Below are 15,839 nucleotides of genomic sequence, written 5' to 3' on the forward strand. Positions count from 1 at the left end.
GGGCTGTCTGAAGCAGATGCAGGCTTGAATACACGCCTATGAAAAGGCCTGTGCCAACCTTGGGGTGGCAGTGCTCACTTTGCCTGTGCATGCTCTTTGCTATGCATAGTGGAACTGTGATTTTTTTTATTTTATCTTTTTTCTGGATTTTTCTGGATGTCCCCTTTCGCTGCTACTATTTGCTCTGGCTATTGAACCCATGGCGGTGTGGGCCATGGGGGATCTCATGCAATGGGGAATACGGGTGGGGACTGGTGATTACCTGGTATCGCTATACTCGAATGATGCGCTGTTTTATGTTGCGTCTCCCCGTGTAGCGATCTCCAAACTCCTCTGGCTCTTGGCTAGCTATTCAGGGTTACACCTCAATAGGAATAACTCCTTAATCTTCCCGTTGGCAGGACTGGCAGCACAAAATAATGAAGACCTGCCGAGGCTTGGCTTCCGGTGGGAGACCGGTCACTTCCGTTACCTAGGCATACAGGTGGCCTATGGGGATGCACAAGTGTTACACTTAAACATAAATAGGGTACTTGATTCCCTGAAGCGCTCTGTGGCCTTTTGGAACACTCTGTCGCTATCCCTCATGGGCAGGATTTCTGTGGCCAAAATAGTGGTGATTCCTCGGTGTCTCTACATGCTGCAACACTCGTTGTGTAATAAACTATTGACAGTCTTCAGACAACTGAATTAAGTGTTGGTATCTCTATACTGGGCAGGCAAGCACAGTAGGGTGGCATTGCAGGTTCTGTCAAGGGGATATGAAGATGGGCACCCAGACTAGACCTATATTATTATGCGGCACAGCTGCAACATGCAGCTCGGTGGCTGGATGACGGGTATAGTTGGGAGAAACATCTACTCAGTGGACGACTGCAGCCAGACCACTTACCGGAAATCCTGATGCAGGTGGCAGGTGTGCCCACAGACTTACCATACACTGTTAAACAGACAGCATATCTCTGGCAAAAGTTTGTAGAGCGAACCTCCAACATGCACCATTTCACCGGGAACTAAGCATTTGGATCATAGCCCCAATAGAAAAAATGGTTGAAAATATGAAATGTCAGGCTTGGAGAGCACGCGGCTGTCAGGTGTTGGCAGATCTGTATTTCAACGACACCTTTATCACATTTGAATGGGCATGCAAGGAGTTTGGTTTGGGGCAGGGGCAACATCTTCAGTACGCCGGCCTTACAGAACTGGTCAGAACAAAAAGGCCAACGTATCCAAACACACTAGAAACAACTGAAATACCGGCTGTATTGCTTACATGTGGAGGTGGGCGGTGATTGGTGTCATTATATATCACTCACGACATACTCTATAGCATCACTGATTATATCACTGCAACATTTACAATGATATCATTGAAGACAAAACTGTGCATGGCAGGGTTACCTTGGTTAATGAGTTATAGTTGCTAAAGAAAACTATAACCGGTGAGTTTCAGTGTTTTTTTTAAAGTTTATAATGTTACGTTTTCACTGAAATTTTCACCTAACTATAATGTCACTTTAAACTTTGTTTTTTTCAGTGAATATTTTTATATATAGAATTGAAACTCAAAGGCGGACAAATGTGGTTGACAGTTTTGCAGTATAATGTCTTGTCTATACAGGTTGCAGCTTTATATTTCCACTTCGTAAAAAATAATATGGATAAATAGTGATAAAATTACAAATAGTGCGGATAAATGAAGTCTTACTTGGAAAAAATAAAAAAAGCATACAACTAAGCGCTGTAATTAGGAGAGGAAATTGTTGATGCGCGTGATACAAATAGGAGTTATACGCCTGGGTATCAGTTGGAAGAAGATTCTTTGTATGAGTTCTGAAAATTGTAGCAGCAAATGCTGTATGTTTGTAGAAATTCAATGAGTTTGTTATGAATCTGAGCTCTAAGTCACTGAAGCATGAATCTAGGGATTTAGGGATCAGAGGTAGGCTAATTCATGTACAGGGTTTGAGTGAATTGTCACATGATTCTAGTAATAATTATTCACGGTCATCAGGACAAGGCTCTCTGCAGAACAGAGTTGGCTCTATCAGTGGTCCCCTGAAAGTCTGGCGCCCTGGGCAGCTACCTATGTTATGCCATCTATTAATGTAATAACTGCACTTTCACAATTGCTTTATTAACCTTCCTGCTTTCTCAAATTTGCTTGAAAATGCACGATTTTTCTTCTTTTTTTTCAAAATTTTCTTGGGGGGGGTAATCCCCCCAAACCCCCCTTTTGGGGTTCGGGCTCGCTCGCTGCACTCGCTCGCTACGGTGCTGTATGCTAATTCGTTTGCGCCCCACCACTTTAAAATCTCACCCACCGCCCCTGATGACGTTGTTCCGTGATGACGTTGCTTGCGTGGTGAAGATGGTCGTTGAAGCATTACGCGTTGTGAAGACGTTTACGAGGTAAGTGTATCGTTGTAAACGTAATGCGTGGAAAATGCTTCGTGGTAAAGGCTGTTTCCCCTCAGGAAATGGAGAAGTGAGGGAGGAATTTGGATATTTGCAACTACGGTGAGTCAACAGCACACATCCATAAATACATAATAAATCAGAACACCTACATACACAGATGCATACATAACAAAAAGACATACGGCAGCAATGCATAACCTGGCACCCACGCACATACAAAAACACACCTTGAAACACTCAAAAGCACCTGATATGGGTGCATGTACTCACACAAAGACACATATATCGAAGTTCACATGCAAAGCTATTGCATAAGAAATTGGGGGAGATATTAGCAACAACTTGTAATAATTATCGCAAAACGCGCTTAGCGCGTCTGTTTTTATCGCCTCCTGTCGCTGGATATTTTCACGGAGATAACACGCTATTAGCAACGTTTATCTCCACTGTGATAAAATATCCAGCAATAGCGGCAAAATGCCTGAATATCGCTGGAAATCCAGCGATATTCACGCATTAACGCCATGGTGGACTTAGCCTGACAATCCACCTCCCATTGAAGAAACAGGTAAGTCATGTTTTAAGCAGGTGTTAAATAATAGCGATAATCGCACTTAGCTCAACTTTTTTATCACTTCGCCTGCGTTGCTGATAGGGGGAAGTTGTGTCAGCGACTGTTTTCAGTCGATTTTAGTTGGGAACACCTACCTTGCATTTCATTAGCGATAATTATCGCTGGCATGCAGGTGATAGGAAAACCGTCCGCTATCGCCAGAAAGCTGTCACTAACGCCTGTTAGCGACACCTTGCTGATAGGGCGATAAAAAAAATCGCCGGTTTAGAGGCAAAAAGTGCGCTAAAGCGGCGATATAGGCCTTGCTAATATGCCACCAGGTTATTCGTTGAGGGCAGCAGAAACTCTTTTCAAGCAACAACAACAATCTTTTTCAGGGTGAACAAGACACGTCACTAAATTAACTTGTGCTTAACCATCTCGTAGATTCGCACAAAATCAGTCAGCCTAAACCCAGAGGCAATATGTAAAGTATTTATGTAACAAACAAACAGTAGTAAAGCGAGCATGCAACAAATGAAAAATCAATAACCATTTTTTTTTAAAGAGCAAATCAAAAATAATAAAATGAGACCAAAACAACAAAAATCCATTTGGTAGAACCGTAGATATTGGAAGTTGTAGGTATGTATACCACCTAAAAGCACAAAGCACCACTTGCAGTCCTCTGGTTGTGGTAGACCAGGGGAAAGTCATACTTTCACGCCAACCTTGATGGAGAACAGGCCGGATACAGGGACTAGGTCAGATAATAATGAAAAAATACCTTCACAAAGTCTGGCGCACAGAGTCAAGTTTGTGGTGGTGGAGGTTAGCGAAAATCAGAGAGAGCTTCATAGACGGTCTTAGCTGTAGGACAAAGAGGCTGGCTGACAGATGTCAATGTATCATGAAGATCTGTTTGGGCATTCCGGACGGTCTTTGCTGTAGCTTTGTATTGGCAGTCACAGCGGGCGGTGGTTGCTGTAGTGTGAAGTGAAGATCTCACGTTGTTGGTCGTTGCTGATGGTTTCTGTAGATTGAAGAGTAAGGTTCATTGGAGCATTGCGTTGGCAGCTGTTGTGGGTGACAGAGTCTTGGCACGAACAGGCCTGATTGAGGTCGCAAAGATCCCGAAAACCTCAGGATATCTCCTTTTCTTGTAGAGGTGTGCACTCTGATTTCAGTCAAGGGTCCAAGGCCTGGGGAGGTACCTCTTGGGGATCAGATACTCACTCTACTCACTCTACCAGAGGCCATCAGGACTCAGGTAGGTCGAGTTGCAGGTCCAAGCAAGTACATTTTCAGCAGGTCAGCTGGGCAGTTGAAGGAAGGCCTTTGGAGCATGTTGGGTACCTGTAGCTCAAAACCTGGAACCAAGGAGATTGTTTAGTTCTACTTTAGCAAGGTACGTCTCAAGCAGCAGCACCATCCTTTTGGAGGCCCAGGCAGGCTTCTAGTTGCAAGGCAGTCCTCTGATAGCGACAGTGCAATCTTCTGTGGGTCCAGGCAAGCCTCTAGCAGAAGGGAGGTCCTCTGGGGTACAAGGCAACCCTTCAGGAGTCTTCCACGTGTCCAGGAGTGTACTGATGAGTGACTCAGGAGGTCTAATATTCATATTTAGTGCCAGTCTTTAAAGTGGAGGAACATCCATGTCTACCCCCCGCATCTGGTTCTGGAAAGTTCAACTCTTCTACTGCCCAGGACTCAAGTGATCTAGGGTGACAAATGACTGGTTTCAATTTCCTTTGTTAGTATGCTTGAGGCAGCCCTTTGAAATGTTAGTGGGGCAGTAAATAACTCTGCCCCACCCATCCTGGCAAGATGGCTCATCCTGCCAACACCTATTCCCCCTTTGTCTCACTGTCTAGGAGGAATATGCAAAGGCAAACTGCTAAGCTATTTACAGTTATATGACCCAGGACAGTGGCAGCAGGCACCAGATGGTTGGGACAAAAAAAGTAGCATTTTCAGAATTGTGACCTAAAATCCAATTTTTACATTAAAGAAGGATTTAAATTGCAATTAATTTGAGCACAAACTTGCTTGGCATTCCCATATGTGCCCAACCAAAAGTGAGCACTTAATACCAGTAATAATGTAACCAAATGTTATCTCATTGTTGATATAGGCCTTACAGTAATGGGAAAAAAAACTTTGGAGTTTTTCTCCCCCAAGATACCTAAAACTTAAAAAGTCATGCCCTAGTCTTTTAAAATACTGCCCCCTGCTCTAATGGCTGTTTAGGTCATAACTTAGAGGTGACTTACATGTGTTAAAAATAATGGTTTAGGCCTGGCAAGAGGTTAATTTTGCTAGGTCAAAATGGCAGTTTAAAACTGCACTACAGGCTGCAATGGAAGGCTTGAAACATGTTTTAAAGAACGACTTTAGTGGGTGGCACAAAGCGTGCTGCAGGCCAACTTGTAGCCTTTAATTTACAGGCGCAGGGTAAAAATAGTACCACATACTATGTACTTATAAGTAAATTAAATACTCCAATAAGGTGTAGGTGAATTTTAACCTGAATAAGAGGGAGTCAGTGCAAGCACTACAGCACTGGTTAGCAGTGGTAAAGTGTGCAGAGTCCTAATTATGCCTGGGCGGAAATAGAATACAGCTTGCGGAATTCGGGAACTCTGTGTTATGCGTGTAACGCGGAGTTCCCATTAAATTCCAGCTCCTTGTGCATGGAGGAATTATATTTACAAATTGGCGCACACTTCTGAAAGTGACGAGATTTGCCTGCAGCTACCAAGGCTTGCAAACAACTCAGAGCCTTCCGGCACTATTTTTGTGATTCTGGCAAGTGCAAGTAACTTCATCTCGAGCAGATTCTCTACTCGAGAATCAGCTAAATCTACTAGGAAAGACGTTTTTTAATTAAAATTCTACTCCAACGGACTGTTCCGGTTGCTTTTTAGTGTGAGGAGCATTTTTTACTTTTCTTTCAGCAAGGAAGTGCCTGGAGACTCCAACTTCCTGTTCCTGTCCAGCTTTGTCCTACCAGTGCTTTGTCCATCTCCTGATCACATTTCATTTGGATTTTGAGGTGGAAGGATCACTCTCTTTATCTGCTGCATGTATACCATTGGATTGAAGGACTTTGTTTTTGTGATATCACAAGTACGTTCAGAAACCTCTATATAAAGTAGTTGTTCGTTTGATAGAGGGCATGCACCAGTATTCATTTGTACTTTTATTCCATTTTTTAATTTTATTGTGGTCGGTGATTGGGCGTCTCAGTAGGGGACTAATAATTAAAAATAATGTTTTGCAATTCATTTTTATCTTTTGTAAGAGAACAAGGTTGCATAGTTCAGTACATTTTCTCTATGTTTGTTAAATTTGTGCTAGTAATTTATTTTACTATGTAGCCTAGTCTGCCCACAGTCGATCTGCCAGTAGGCCCAGTACTAGTCATGGGTATGTGAAACAATTATTTCTATGGTATATGTTGTTTCCAAACATAATGTAGGGCAGGGATGGCATGGGATTAAATTAAAAATTTGTTTTTTTTGTGGGGTAATATTTGATGCCCTGGATGGATGTGTTTTTTTGTGAACATTTTATAGCTCATATTTCATTTTTGGCATTGCTAAATTAATGGGAGTGTTTTCTTCAGTGTTGCTGTGCCTGCTTTGTCTTATCAGTGTGTGTGTGTGTTTGCCATAGGCCACCATTTGTCTTTGTTCTCCATGCCTTGTGACTGAGGTACATTTGTGTAGTCAGTGTCCATAGGCCTGCATGTATTCTTTGTCGTCCATGCATCCTAGTTTGTTGTTTGACCATGCGGCAGGTAACCGTTTTGTGTAGGCAACCAGTGTGCTTTTACCATAGGCCTGCATGTGTACGGTAGCCATGTCTTCTTGTTTGCTGCTGTTGTTTGGCCATTTTGTGTAGCCAGCCAGGGTAGTTTAGCCATAGGCCTGCATATGTTCTTTGTTGTAGCCATGCCTCCTTGCTTGCTGTTGTTGTTTGAACATGTAGTTGGTGGCCATTTTGTGTAGCTAGTCGGTGTAGTTTTGCCATAGACCAGCATGCGCTCTTTGTTGTGGCCATGCCTCCTTGCTTGCTGTTGTTGTTTGACCATGTGGTCAGCAGCCATATTGTGCAGGCTCCCACTGTGTAGATCATTTTTACCAGCTTTCAAAGTCATTTTCTAGGGAGATAGGAGAGGACTATGCCTTTTTGTTTTTGTTCACTTTTTTTTACTTTGCCCTGATATCAGTTTAATATGCATGAGGATCATATGTTTATGAATAGTGCTTTATATTATATGCACTTTTTTGTATTTTTCCCTCGCAACTCCTTGCCTCTCAATGGGTTTCGCATAGTTCCCTAGTACACCAGCAATGACTTTTTAAATTTTTTTATTTATTTTTATTTGTGTTTGTATGTTTTTTGCAACATTTAGAAACCCCCTTTCCTGCCATAAACCCGCACCCGCATTCATTTTTTTTAAAGGTTTATCCTATTTTTCTCTGGGCCTTCTTCCTGCTATCGGTGCACAGTGCACACCAGCATTTATTTTTTTAAGGATTATTCCATTCACCCCTGGACCCCCCTGTCTGCCATGGGTGCACACCAGCATTAATTTTTAAATAATAATCAAATTTTCTTCTGGACATCCTGCCTGCCATAGGTGCAAACGAGCATTAATGTTTTAAGAATAATTCAATTTTCCCCTGTACCACCCTGACTGCCCCAGGTGTCTCCTTTAAATGCACATAAATCAAACAGCACATCTGTATGTTGCTATCCTGATTGAGAATGAAATATTAAGTTATGGTGGTGTGCCATGTTTCACTAAATGCATTTCCTGATTGTTTGTTTTTAGGTGCACAAGAGACATTACCCACAGTACTGCCAGAAAGAAGGCCGGCAGAAAGTGACGTGACCTCAACATGCGATGTGAGTCCTCCAGTCGCTTCTGCTTGTGCAGCTAAGTGCCACTGCCAACTGACTACTTCAAGATGGCCTCAAAGGAAGGTACTGCCAAGAAAGTAGTCAGTGAGAAGGAGAAGAAAAAGCAGATTTCCACCACTGGCATGCCTCTTAACCTTATTAAGGAGACATTTGTGTGCCGCACCGGCCTCTGGGAAGCAAGCTCAGAGCAGCACTCCCCCATCAAGAGCACCACCTCAACCTAAGGCCATGTCTCTCAGCAAGGCTGCCACTCCAGACATGGCGACAAGTCTGAATTGAATTTGTCTCAGCTGCAAACTAGTACCCAATCATTGCAGGAAACTGAGCAAAGTCAACAACAGCAGCCCCAGCCAGAAATAGTAGATCTTCCATAAGTAGGAGCAGGACAGGAGGTTGAGCTTCCTGCTGAGCAAGATGTACCTCTTCTTGAACCATTGGCTTCCACATCTCCAACAAAAAAAGGAAGGGTACTCTACCATCTATTCCAAACCCATATTTTGATGATCTGGGCATGGATTGGACCCTGACTGAATCTGAGACACGCTAGGAGAGACAAAGGAAAAGGAAAAATCCTGAAAGCCTTACCATTATGGAAGGGGATGAGGAGGACGAGCCTGTCATTATCATGGAATCTGGCTTACAGGTCACTGACATTATCCCTCCTATTCAACCTGCTTCGAGGGTTGTGGCACTGATACAACTACCACCAGCTTCCATATTTGTAAGGCCAACACTGAGACTTGTCAAAGTCAAAGTACGCACTGAAGAGAGGAAATCACGATCACACCCACCTACCTCCAGTTCTTCAGGCATTGGCCATGGAATTAGTGTCCCACTGAAAAAGTTCTACTGCCCAGTTTGGGACGTCTTTACGATTAGCAACCAGGGGGATAACATTGCACTATACTCTATTTGCCATGCAAGTGTTCATCGAGGTAAGCCTGGTTCATACTATGGTACTTGAGGCCAAATGACCCATATGAAAAAACATCACACAATCTGCTGGGAGGCGCACCTTTAAAAAACTGCTGCAGTGTGGTGGTGCTGATGAGAGAAGGGAATCAGCTCTGATCACTTTGGGAGGTGAAGGTGATGAAGAAGAAGATGTTGACAGCTTTAGGCAAAGCAGCTCTGTACCCAGCAATGCGACAGTATTACCTGTCTCAACAACCTCAAAATGGCACAAGAGTCAGATGGAGACACCACATCATACAGTGTCTGCCCGAATAAGATGTACATTGAGTGTACCACCTACTGGTTCTGCTCTCCAGAAGTCACCTGTGTCAGTAGCACCAGAAATGAAAGAAATCCAGGCTACCATTTTGGGCGTTTTTAGGCATGAGGTGACCTACGAATGCAACCCCCAACAGCACGTTTGTACACTGGGAAGCTGGCAATTATATTAGTGATGGACCTCCTCCCTTTCTTCTTTTGTGGACAGAGTGATGGCCATCTGCCGAAAACTGAAGGTTCCCATTCAGACCTATTTTGCTGGAGTTACTGTTCCAGCACTCCATCACGATGTTCTGCAATCGGTTGAACAAGCTTTGAAGCAGAGTGCTGTTCATGCTATCCACCTGATGACAGGCATGTACACCAGTTGTCAAGCCACTGATTATGTGTATCTCACTGCACACTGGAATTTTTTTGTTAGGTTTATGCAACAGCTATCTACAGGTCTCAGCACTGAAGAAACTTTTAAGTGCATTTGGCAGAATGCAACAATACCCACGTTCACCATGGAGAAATCCCAAATAGCTGCAAACATCTGGAAAAACTATAACTGCAAGATGTTTGAATAGCTGCAACCCAGAGGTCACAGAAAATGGTGGTAATGTAGTTAAGGGCATGGCAGTTGGTGGCTATTTTATTGTCCGGTGTTTGGCGCATTGCATCAACCTGATTGTTCAGGACTTTCTCAAAAAGAAGACTTAGGGAATAATTTGATGCCGAACAGTCAGACCTCCGCTTGCCATCACAGAGGTCTGGGGACTGCCCGACAGGCAGGGGGAAGTCCGATTGCAGAATTACGAATTGACCACCATGGTGGCTGCCAGAAATGTGCAGTTTTGTGCTGTGGTCCAAGAAAGGTATACAGCCCAAACAACAGTGTTTGAGAGCAGTTTGTGCACATCTATGCACCGTGTGACATTCACCATGTTGCGCATGGCACATGGTGCATGGATGTTCATGGGGGCACTTACAGGTGCCCCCCAGGCCACTTTGCAGTGGCCCATGAGGGATGATGGCCATGTTTGGGGCCTGTAAAGTCCCTTTCCAACAGCCCTTTCATAGCGGTGAGACCACCATGAAAAGGCAGTGGGAAATGGACATCGTAATCCCAACAGCTATGCCTACCTCGGCACCACTGCCATTTGTAGGATTCGAGTCCGACCAACACCCCGACGAGGTCCTAGATCCTGTCGGAGGTGGTGGGCTTCCCTGCGACAGCAAATGGTACGACCGGCATAGGCCTGTCAGCTAGTCAGACTAGTCAGACTGCCACTGACAGGCTGAAGGGATGTTTAAAATGCATTTAATTGAACTGTTCTTCCTTAATTTACTTCCGCAACAGACTTGATGATGATGATGTGTTGCTCATCACCCTGATGAATATTGTTGTTGTGTTGTGTTTGTCTTTATCACACCTTTCCCCAACTCCCCTTGCCCATCAATTCATCAAACCCCTAACCCTCTTCCCCCAGAATGTGTAATTTTTTGAGGTATGACTTAATTTACTGCATAAATGAATCACACACTTAATGGGGTGGATGTGCTGAAAGCTTAACCAACTCACTGCTGAATCTTCTATTACCTGAGCAATAGCCCATACCAACCCCACTTACCCACCCACCTATAAAAGGGGTAAATAATTTAGATATGTAACATCATTTGTCAACATCATCATTCAGGTCTTTTGTTGCATAGATGATTAACCTTGTACACTCATGAGTCCACTTCTCCTGACTCAGGATTTGGTAAGTTTAGTTTTAATTGCTATCTCCCTATTGCTCAGAAGAAGTTACTGTTCCTAGTTGTTGTTATCATATCAGGCCATGGTGTCATGGTGGTTGTCTGTTTTCAGTCTTTGTAAAGTTATGATATAAATATAATGCACTAACTGTGTTTTCTTTCAATCTAGTTGCTTGTGAGTGATAATCCTTCTTATTAGTCCTACAGGTAAATTTAACCTAGGTGAGAGTGGGACCTTGCGTGTGATGTCTTCCTTGTTAGCACATTAGCCTGCTACTACTACCACCATTAGGAAAGCACCCTGGAAAACCCTGCAGTACAGTTTTGAAAGATTGAGAGAGGTAGCAGCCATTGCTTCATCTATTCAGACAATAGAACTATGAAGGGATGAACAGTGGGGCACCATAGGTGCGCCCTCGGTCCCCAAACGTAGGCCACAGAAGCAAGGGGGCTCTTCTAGGGGCCCCCATACTCGCTCTCCGACAGGCTTTCCATGTTGGTTCGCCCAACATGGAAAGTCTGCAGAAGACCTAGTGCCGTAATCCCGAGGGCGGAAGAGCCGCCCTTTGTGACTACGGGCCGGCCTCCGACTAGCCGACAGGCTCCTTTAGCCTGTTGGAAGCCAGCCGTAATGACTGTCTGGTTTAATTTCCGAACGCCAGCATTGTAATGCCACGGTCGGAAATTAAACCGAGATGTGGCCCAAGAAGGCTCCGAATGACTGTCAGAGCATTTCAGCGCCGCATCGTAATCGGCATCTAAGTGTTTTTTCCTTTTAAAGGATTTCATAGCAAAAAACCTAAACAGACACTGTGTTTGTAAAAAGAAAAATAAATGACCTCTTATTAATGAGTAAGGTCTTATGTACTATGCAGCGCAGTTAATATTATTCTTGTTGTAGTAAATTAATGGCTCCATGCTAGCGCATAGGGTACTTTGTCACTCTCTGCAGTCTGCACCTGGGGTAGCTGTAATGGAAAATGTGTTATCTTACTTTAATTCCAATGGCCCTGGTCTTCTCCGACTGCCTTGCAATTCGGTTGAAAGACAGAACAACACAGGAAAATACTCTGCATTCCTTTACCACACATTTTAACCCCAATTCTTTTTAGAACGCATATGTTTTTACAATGTATGCCTTTACCACGCATTGTTTATATATATATATTTCTATATATAAAAAATGTATTTGGGGTTGGATACCCCCCACGCCCCTGAAGTTACCTTAAATGCATGATAAAGGCATATGTTGTAAAAGCATTTGTGTTCTAGAAACATGTTTGGTAAAAAATGCATGGAAAAGGTACAATGTGGTAAAAACCACATTGTAATGGAAGTTTCCATGTAATTCTACCCTGACTCTAAAGAGGCAGATGAATACTAATGATACTACATCACATGTCATGCATAAAACGCGGATATCCTGTCTGCGGTCAGTAGACAGTGGGAAAAATGATACATTGCACTACAGGGAAAGTAACAGGATATAGATTTTATTTGGCACGTTTGTCACAAAGTATCCCATCTGCCAGACTCTAAATCAGCCACTTCATCCCACTTTACTCCACGGCCTCGCCCTCCACCAAAAATTATTTTCAACAAATACCTTCACTAGGCAGTAAAGAAACTTACTCTGCGGCAAGGTAAATTAGATGGATTAGGGTAGGTAGAGGTTTTGTTATAGAATAGCGGGGTGTCATTGATCCTCATGTACTAAGCTTTGGCTTAGTCAGTCACTGCAGTTGATTAATGATGAAGGGGACGCGCTTGGAGCAGACTGAATCCTGCCATGAGGGGAACGGCCGAGTTCCTGTTGCCTACACTCATTCCCACTTTGTCAACAAGCCGTGAGGGGAACGGCGGTGCCTCGCCTTGAACTACCATACCCAGCGACCCTCTGTGTTTGCCACGCCCACATCACCAGCTGAGGCGGGTTAGCCTGTTTAAGGCCGGTGCGCCTCCCGCAGCGCGGGACGCGCGCGGGCAGCGCCCGGGCGAAGCCCGGGCCAAGGGCGGGCCCGTCCTTGCCCGTCAAAGGCCGGATAAGGCTGGGCTGGGCATCCCCCCTAACATCTGTGGTGGGACTTCAATTAGTAAGTATTGGCGTCTCATTGTGTGGATGTAAACCTTTACCTGAGACTGTCTGTTTGTGGACCTCACTTTGCCAGGAGCTGGGTGGAGTGGTGTCGCCTCAAAATCACCACGTAGGTTGAGACCTAACGCCCTGCCAATTGTGGTTCTTGTACATTAAGAGGAATTTAAGGCATTTGTGTCGTGAGAGCAAAAGGAGGAGAAGTAGGCTTATCTCGCTGTGGGACACTGAACTTATTTGTGGGCCAATTAAGTTCACTATTTGTTAGCCCGCATTGGAGTCGCCTGCTAAATAAGGCTCACTATTATATTGCTTATCATGAATACCAGGCCTAGTACGAGAAGAAAATCGTCGGTGGGGGGATCCGTTAGAGGCACCCTAGATCAGTTCATCACAAGGGCTGCCTCATTGTTAGAACGAGAAATTGTGCACACCGAACGGCGATTATCATCTGAGTTACTGAGGAAACGCTCCTCGTTGGGGGCTATCCAACTAGCTACTACCCCCTCACATCATAATATACATACTGATGATCCAGAACTAAATGCTGATATAGGTATCCCCCCGCAACTACAAGATATAACAGAATCACAGTCAAGATCAAGGGAACCAGTCACCCTAGATAACAGTATAAGCTCACAAAACGAACTTTCCCTTGAGGAGCAGTTAGCGACCCCAGCAAACAAACATCTCACTAAAAAGAAAAGTACAATTAAAATAAAAGACCCAGGACCTGGTCTTTCAAAACATAACAAGAAACGTGGCGTAAATAAGGGAAAACGAGGCCACGCTAAACCCTCAAATAGTGCCACAAGTTCTGTGAATATAACTGATTCACCAGAACGTAATACTGGATCAGGTAATACGTCAGCGCACCCATATAAAGATCTAATGAGGGACATAGAACAACTAGTTAAGTCCCTATTATCTCCTCTAGTGGAAAGGGTAAAGAGACTAACAGAGCAGCTGGGGTCTTTGCAAGATACTGGCACAATTAACATGAATCTGTTGAGGGAACTGTCATCGAAAACCTGCTCTTTGAACCCCCCAGGCCCAACACCCGAATCAACAACGAATATTACAATCCCCGTAAAAGGCGCTAAGACGCTTTCTTCTTCTAATAAGAATAGCACAGCCTCACAGAATAAGTACACAGATATAAAGAAGCCAAAGTGTAGCGGTGTTCCAAACAGTCAGACCTATGAACCCAGTAAATGTGATGAGAGAGCACACATAGATAAAAATCCTAGGGGCTCTTCTGCACACATTGATCTCCCTCCAGAGGCAGCTCCATATGTCATTGCACTCACTGGGGTTCCTGAGCTAGAATGTGAGAAATTTGAAGGGTATCAAACTCTTAAGAACAAAGTAATGCACTGGTTAAGAGTGAATAGGCCATTACCCCCCAACTTAGACGGAGAGATTCTTCATGTGAGAAGGCTGAACTGGGTGGGACAAAGACCTAAAAATGTACAAGGGGATGTTATAATCGTCAATTTTAGAGACCATAGAGTGGTAAACTATATCAGAGACTGGCTATCAGAGGGTTATGAGGGTGGTATATCCACCCATGACTTAAGTTACTTTTACCCAATATCTCTGATAGGAAATTATGTGAGCTCAACAAATCGGAGCGTCCAGCTGATGGTAGAATCCACTTTTAATATCCCCACTTCCAACCGTTTTACTTCACTTTCGGGATTGGAGGGGGTTGACTGACTGCATATTCCTTCTCCCAGTATTGCTGCTCCCATAGAAAAGCCAAGGTTGGGTGACATTGGTCTAGTATCCTGGAATATAGCTGGCCTGTCCTCCAAATTTGATAACAATGAATGGAGGGAATATGTAACCAGGTTTCATGTCATTTGTCTCCAGGAAACGTGGGTGGTGGACCATAACCCCTTCCAGCTAGAAGGATATGGTTGCTTTGCTGTCCCCGCACAAAAACTAGCTCCAGGTAGGCCCACTGGTGGATTAATTATATATGTGGACCTGCAATTGGAAGGAGTGTGGTCCAGCTTGAACTGGAAATCTAACTACTTCCTCGGTTTAAGGTTCCAAAGAAATAAAATGAGTTTTATCCTTGTTAGTTTTTATAATGCCATAGCATCGAGCAAGGATGGTTCTATATTGCATGATTTGCAGATTCACTTGTCTGCTGTTATAGAGCAGAGTAAGTCCACAGTGGCTCCCAATATAATCTTGGTGGGTGACCTAAACTGCCATTTGTGCCAAAACCTAAAATTTTGCATGGGGGGCTGGTCTGGATGCACCTTGATAAAAGGCCTGCACTTTGAACACACGAAAGAGGGGAGGGAGCTAGAGAAAGTGATGAAAACTCACTCACTAAAACACACACTCGATTTAGTGAGCGTAGATGAAGGCTCCGGTCCTCCAACAACCTTTAAAGGGAGGGGGTGTAGTTCCACAATAGATTTTATATTAGTTTCCAACTTATTTTGGGAATGGATAAAAGAGGCCACAGTCGACTGGAGTATATTCAGTGACCATAATCCACTTGCACTATGGATTAAAAATTGGTCTTCCAACAAAGAAATAAGAAGCACGCCGGAAGGCAGTCTTGAGAAGGTTACAGATCAGGGGAGGCGCTTAAAGTGGTCCCGTATTGATGGAGACGCCTTTTTCAAGACCTTAATTAAGGAAGGGGGCAAAGAGTTTGAAATTTGCTCTGATCCCCTGGCTGAAGGTTTGACAGTGACTAAAGCTTTTGAATCAATGGCCACTCGCATAGAGAGCCTATTAAAAACCTCCCGGCCTCCGAAACAAACTAATGCGCCTAGATGGTTTAATAAAGATTGCTCACGAGCACAGAAAGACCTCAAAGAAAGTTTGAAATTGAGACCTAGAGAC

The sequence above is a fragment of the Triturus cristatus genome, chromosome 6 (genome assembly GCF_964204655.1).
Source record: "Triturus cristatus chromosome 6, aTriCri1.1, whole genome shotgun sequence".
Classification (NCBI taxonomy): Eukaryota; Metazoa; Chordata; class Amphibia; order Caudata; family Salamandridae; genus Triturus; species Triturus cristatus.